The following is a 6,475-nucleotide window of genomic DNA, read 5'->3' as shown; positions in this document are numbered from 1 at the left end:
AAAAAAATAAATTTAGTAAGCTTGCTGTGAGACAGTGAAGCATCAAGAAGTTAGAAAATAATTTTCTAGTGGGTAAAGTAAATCATTCAGTGTGTTTACCTTTTTGTATCTGTGTTAGTTACTGGGCATATTTAATAATTTTGTGCAAGTAAGTAGATTTTTACATTAATGTAGTGCAGATAGTATGATTGTAAACGTAGACCGACAAAAAATTACAATTTGTTTGTTTTTAATTATGCACAAAGCTACACAAGGGCTATCTGTACTCTGCCCATCACGGGTATCGAAACCCGGTTTCTAGTGTTGTAAGTCCTCAGACATACCGCTGTGCTACTGGGGCAAAAGTTACAAACTGTACTAGCCTGTAAAGAAACGTTAAGGAGGAAATAAAATCAATATGTTATTGTTACGTGGACTAGATGCTGAATTATTTGCATCAGAAAGTTTGAAAGAACCAGCCAACGAAATTAGAACGTTACAACACTATAAAACTGTATATATTTAAAAGGTATTTGATCACCATGTGTTGTTATTGAAACGCCGAGAATCTGCTGAGATATTTATTAATAATGTTTTGGCAGACTGTTTTAAAGCAAAACCGCGTTGAGCTATCTTCTGTGTCCACCGTGGGGAATCGAAACTCGGATTTTAGTGTTGTAAGTTCGTAAACTTACCCTGTACCACTGGAGGACAATCTTAGTAGCCAATAATACTAAACTTGTCATAGCAAGATATTTAGAAATGTAGGAAGAATTTATGGGATATTTACCAATCCTATAAAACGAAGCATTAGTTATAATGTGTACAGTGGCGTAAGTATGCTCCCACAATTGCAGGGGGTGCCCGAAGGGCCTGACAAGCTAAAGAATTGCAGACAGGGGGGGGGGGGGAGAAACGCTCAATTTAAGTTGTTTGAACTAAAGAGCCGTTGCACTATTGTGTTAAGTTAATATGATCTCCATCAGTCAGAATCGTAAGAATCAGCCAATTATTTTTTTACGCGGGAGGGGGACATCTTTTGTAGTTACGCCACTGGATATGGGTTGTATTTTTTTATTGAATATTTCTTTGAAATATGTATCATAGTATTCATACAAAATTATTGGTGTTAATTACTAATTATTATTTTCAATCCATAGATTTTATTATTATTTAATGAAAAGGTATATATATATATATAACCGGATGTCATAGTCTGAATGTTATCACGTGTATATGATATATCCGGTACATATTCATGTGATACTGTTCTGTGTTCAACTTTCCAGTGTAATTTGTATATTTTGTTTGTGTTACAAAATACAAGACTGTAATTTGTAAGTTGCTGCTTTTTTACAGACTTGGAATATGTTATATTAATATAAGAATCCAAACAAATAGTACATTGTTCTACAGTTTGAGACAACTGAATTTGTTAGGCCTACTAATATTGATATTAAAAGTGTATAGGCCTAAACTTTAGTAATACCAATAGTTTGTATAATATATGATTATACATTAACGTTATGTAAATAGTGATTACTATAAAATAACCCGAATTGGACTCTTCAGATGTACTTTTAACAATTTGCAATGTACATCAGATAAGCGAAAAAAAAAAGAGATAAAACTAACAACGCAGTATACTGAATAATGTAGAATGGAGGATAGCTTGATTGTGGTGTGTCTGTATTTCCCTGATTGAGGTATTTTTACTTTATTAAACGGCGCAAGTTTTCATGTCACGTGATATGGTATTGCAGCATACCATGGTGTAGGATGGAAATCGTCTTATCAGTGACAGCGTGGTATATATATGTATTAATCTTGTTCAACTATTAACCCTACAAGGGTCAAAGGCCATGTCACTGCGTTTGTTGACTCACATTCAAAATTTTTTTGAACTACTATTTTTATGAACTTATGTCAATAAGTTTGATATCAAACTGCAGACTATAATTCAAATGTTAGTATTATACATTATTTAATTTCTTAACTTGGAAGTAAATATTAGAAAAACACAGCTAAACATTGATTTTTATGTATGACGTGGTATGTTCAATGCAGCACTGGTTCAAATTAGATGTTTGTGATGTCAAAATACAAAGTCTATAGTTTCATATGAATTAGGAACTCAAATTACCGAAATTGACAAGCTAGAATATAAACTAAGAACCTCCTATGTTTTCTATTTGCTGAGACATTACTCATGTACTGAATCAAACACAGTGGTCCTGCTCACATCTTTCCATTTTTTGAAATACTCCTTTATGTACATTTACTTTTGTCTATGACATGTGAATAACCAATCAAAAGCTCAGAATGTTCCCCTAGTGGTTTTCTCAGCCATTTTCAAGTATTAGGAAGTCATCTTGTTATACAGTACAAAACTTCAAGCTGGTAAGTTGAGTCTTTAGACTACTTGAAATTTTCATATTTTTTTAGATCCAAATACAACTTAATTACTATGCTTGATAACTTATAATGGAATTCTATGGTATAAATATAGTAATTTATGATTTTTTGGTTATTTCAAATTTATATATAAAACCTAAATAAAATTATTTTGTTTCACATTTTCCACATGCTTAGCAACCTACAACAAGCAGCAAATGAGTACAAAGGTCATAAAAAAGAAGAGATAACTGTTTGATTTACTTCTTTATTTATTATTCTATGTTTTAAAAAAACTTATGTTTTAAACTTATTTGTAAATAGTGATAATGTATCTACATATATAATGCATAATAGTTGAAATGTGACTGTATTTTACAAAATATTAGTCTACTAAAACACAGCCAAGACAGGTTACCTTGTAAAGGTTGGTTTTATATTATTGGATACGGTAACATGAGTGTACATGCACCACATCATTGTAACTTCTGTATTGTTAGCCAGCCTTAGCTGAAACGTCAATACAATAAAAGTAATAAATAGTTATAGATGTATAATCTTACGAGATTTAAGCTATTTAGTCTGAACATTTGTGTTTTCATGTTATAATTTGTAGTCATTTTAGAATGAAAAGGGCATAATTTATATTTATTTCCTAATTTGTTAAAGTAGTTACAAGATAGGTAAAATTGACTGAACCCATACAGAGATTTGTCAGTGAAAATAACAGATACAATTTCAAGTTTTTTTAAAAAGAATTTGATAATTATATGGACATTAGATTTTGCATGTGAAATTTGAAAATTTTTTGATGCATACTAATTTAAAAGTTATAGCATGAAAATTATAACAAGCACAAAATGGTTACAAGGTCGGTCTCAGGGACTGAGCCCATGTTAAAAGAGTCAATGCTTGAACATTTTCATTTTGCAGACATTTTTAACTGTTATTACTAATATTTGTATTAATGTTATGAAGTTTTAAACCATGTCGGTATTGAAAATCCTTGACACAGTTCATTGACTAACATTAAATAACATTCTAAGAACTTCAGACATAGTAATGTTCTGTCAAAACATGTATGTTCCTCTCAAAATAAACCCGTTCATTATGCTTATAAATCATTGTTTGTCAGTTTACCATTACATCAGCGTAATGTGCTTCTATACACAAAAATAAGCTTGTGGGAACTAATTTTGCCGATTTCAAGACTTAAAAGTAATTAAAAACATATTATAAGCTTAAAATGATGTAGGGATGGCAGTGCCCAAAATAATGCGAACAAAAATATAGGGATGATACAACTATACATAGATCATCCCTACATGATTTTCAATCTTAAAATTTAATGTTACACTGTAAAATGCAAGAGTACAAAATGCTTATGGGGTGGATCATTTTGACCAACCTTGTAGTGAGTGTCTGTAATAGTCTGTAAATATCAAGACATGTTTTAACTCAACATGGTTTTCCTTGCTCTTAAGTCCTAGGCTCTTAGTTACACTAAGTTGATGTCTACCCTGACGTGACCATGATATTATGAAAAACAGACTGGATACCAACATACATATTTAGACAAATATATAACTTCCAACTACAGTAATATCAAGATGGGTAGTGGTCAGAAAGCATGTCATCACGTTTGTAGATTTACATTCAACATTTTATTTAGCTATTATTTTATAAACATATATCAATAAGTTTAGTATCAAATTGTAGATTATAATTCTACAATTTGAGTATTATACATTAGTTAGTTTCTTAATTTGAACTTAGTATTAAAACAAAAGGCTAGATATTGATTATTATGTGTCACGTGGCCTTGTGGGTTTGGTCAGATTACATTTTATGATGCTGACAATATAATGTCTATAGTTTTGTATGAATTAGAAATTCCAATGTTCAACAGTGGCTAGCTAGAATATATAATAAGAACCTCCTACCTTTTCTATTTGCTGAGATACCAAGATATTTAGTGAACCCACCATATTGGCTCTGCCCACCACTTCATCATTTGAGAAGACTTATTTATCTATGCCTACTTTTATATACCAATAACTTTATAATCAATCAAAAGCTATATATTTATAAAGTTATGTAATTCTGTCAGTCTTCCTAAATTATTTATGAGAAAAATGCTTTTATATCATTGGAAAGTTTGAAGTATTGCTATCAAGGCTATTTTGTGAGTAGAAATTATATATTTTTAGATCCAAATACAATTTAATTAAGAAGCCTGATAAATTACAGTGGATTTTTGGGGTATTGGTATAGTAATTTATAATTTTTTGCATTCCAAAATGCATATATAAAGTTTACAAAAATTATTGTGTTTGAAGAAAAGTAACTGACATTTCAGTATTTGTTTGAAAACATTATACATATATATATACATATGTAATATATGGTAGCCAATATGTTATTGTATTTTACAAAGTAAAAACTTCTGTTATTTTTCTACTAATTTACATTGAGGTAGAATAAAAACAAATTATACAAACCTAAAGACTTGGCAATTCAGGAAAAGTTTATTTATATAATTTGTGAAAGTCTAAAAAAAATAAATTTATCACTGATCAACTGATCTTAACACATGAAAAGGAACATCTTTACATATACACCCATTTGAAGTTGCAGTTTGCTGGTGAATAATTTGTTTCTCAAGTTACAATCAAGAAGGCTTAGCCAAGAATACTAACCTAACCAAAATTACCCATATTTATATTACTGGATACTACATATTTATTGGTTACTATGTGAGCATGGTAATATAGGAAACAGGATGTCCATAAACATTTACACCTATATCAACGCTAAATCCCAACCATCAAGTAAGATAACTAGCAAGGTTATTGGATAGGATACAACTTTATACTTTGTACAGAGCCATATCATAAATATTTTTTCTCAATTGTATAAAGTACTTTTGACAATTCTTGTTGCAACCACTGTACTGTAAAGAAGCCGACAAATTTTATCCCACAGTGTTCTCAGAGCAGCAATCCAAATAATTTCTGTAGTGTACTTCTGCTTTTTGACTTATTGGATTGGCCCAGACTTTCTACAAAGTCATAAACATTTCATAATACTTTAGAAAATTTTTGATGAAACCATTATACTGTCAACAAGTTGATATATCCTATCCCACTGTGTTTTCAAAACAGGGAAAATTCTGGGAATTGCGCCACATGAACTTATTTGATATTGACGGTGTCAAAGTACGGTAACACCTAAACAGGAATGGCGATTCATTGCTTTATATTTGGTAGGTTTCTTCTTCAGTCACTAACAGTAGAATAACAAAAGGAAGTAGGTGTAAAAAGATTAGAAGAAACTCTCAGGAGATATACTTGGAACTTTACTGTCCTTACTGAAAAGAACAGAGTACTATCCATTTTGTTTCTTCTAATTTCTAACGCATCTACTAGCAATAAAATAACTACAGAAAATAAGTGTGAAAAGGTGAGAGCGTAAACTCTGTCCATAAGTAATTTGAAATTTTGTAATCACTACTAACAGTACTATAAATTTTGTTTTGCAACCTTTATTTTTGTTATACTTTGATTACTTACCTACAATGTGGAGAAATAAGTATAATCTTACAGTACAAAAAATAACAAATAAATTGTAAAGCTTTACTGAAAATAAAAATGTTTGATATTTAATTATGAGGTTTTTATTTTCATTTCTTTTAACTATTTATTATTATAAAAGTAACTAAGATAAAAAAAAAGAGGAAGTTGTTAGGTAAGGTAATAAAAGAAAAATAATAATAACCTTCATGGGGTATATGTCAATGCATGTGCGTCGTATAATTTTCAACTTCTGTTGGGGTATTTTTAGTCGGACACAATTCGAAGATTAATAAATCAAAAATTAGTTATTGTTGTAGTTATTCTAGAACGAAAAAGGTAATTTAGATTTATTTCCTAATTTTTATGATGGTTACGAGGTCGGTCAAATCGATCAACACCATATAGAGTTAATATTGATGAAATAACAGATTAAATATAAAGTTTTATTAAAAAAATGTTTGATGATTATCTAGAAAGATATCTACACAATAAGACTTGACAAATTTTAGATAAAGAAAAGTATTTTT

The 6,475-nt window shown here is 29.9% G+C and overlaps 1 protein-coding gene across 5 annotated transcripts in view; it reads left to right on the top strand.

The window, feature by feature from the left end:
• The first annotated feature begins 1,222 nt into the window (after positions 1–1,222).
• Positions 1,223–6,475, top strand: part of LOC106457995 (YTH domain-containing family protein 1-like) — a 50,922-nt gene continuing 45,669 nt past the window's right edge. For 2 of the 5 annotated variants that reach the window (XM_022384103.1, XM_013917443.2), the window contains exon 1: positions 1,229–1,316. The gene's annotated coding sequence lies outside the window, so the exon portion shown is untranslated. Of the gene's footprint in view, positions 1,317–2,296; positions 2,380–6,475 lie in introns of those variants that run through there. The other 3 variants (XM_022384100.1, XM_022384099.1, XM_022384101.1) reach the window with 3 other exon arrangements.

The sequence above is a fragment of the Limulus polyphemus genome, unplaced genomic scaffold, assembly GCF_000517525.1.
Source record: "Limulus polyphemus unplaced genomic scaffold, Limulus_polyphemus-2.1.2 Scaffold401, whole genome shotgun sequence".
Classification (NCBI taxonomy): Eukaryota; Metazoa; Arthropoda; class Merostomata; order Xiphosura; family Limulidae; genus Limulus; species Limulus polyphemus.
The sequence above is the reverse complement of the archived record's forward strand: the minus strand, read 5'-3'. Positions and strand labels throughout refer to the sequence as shown.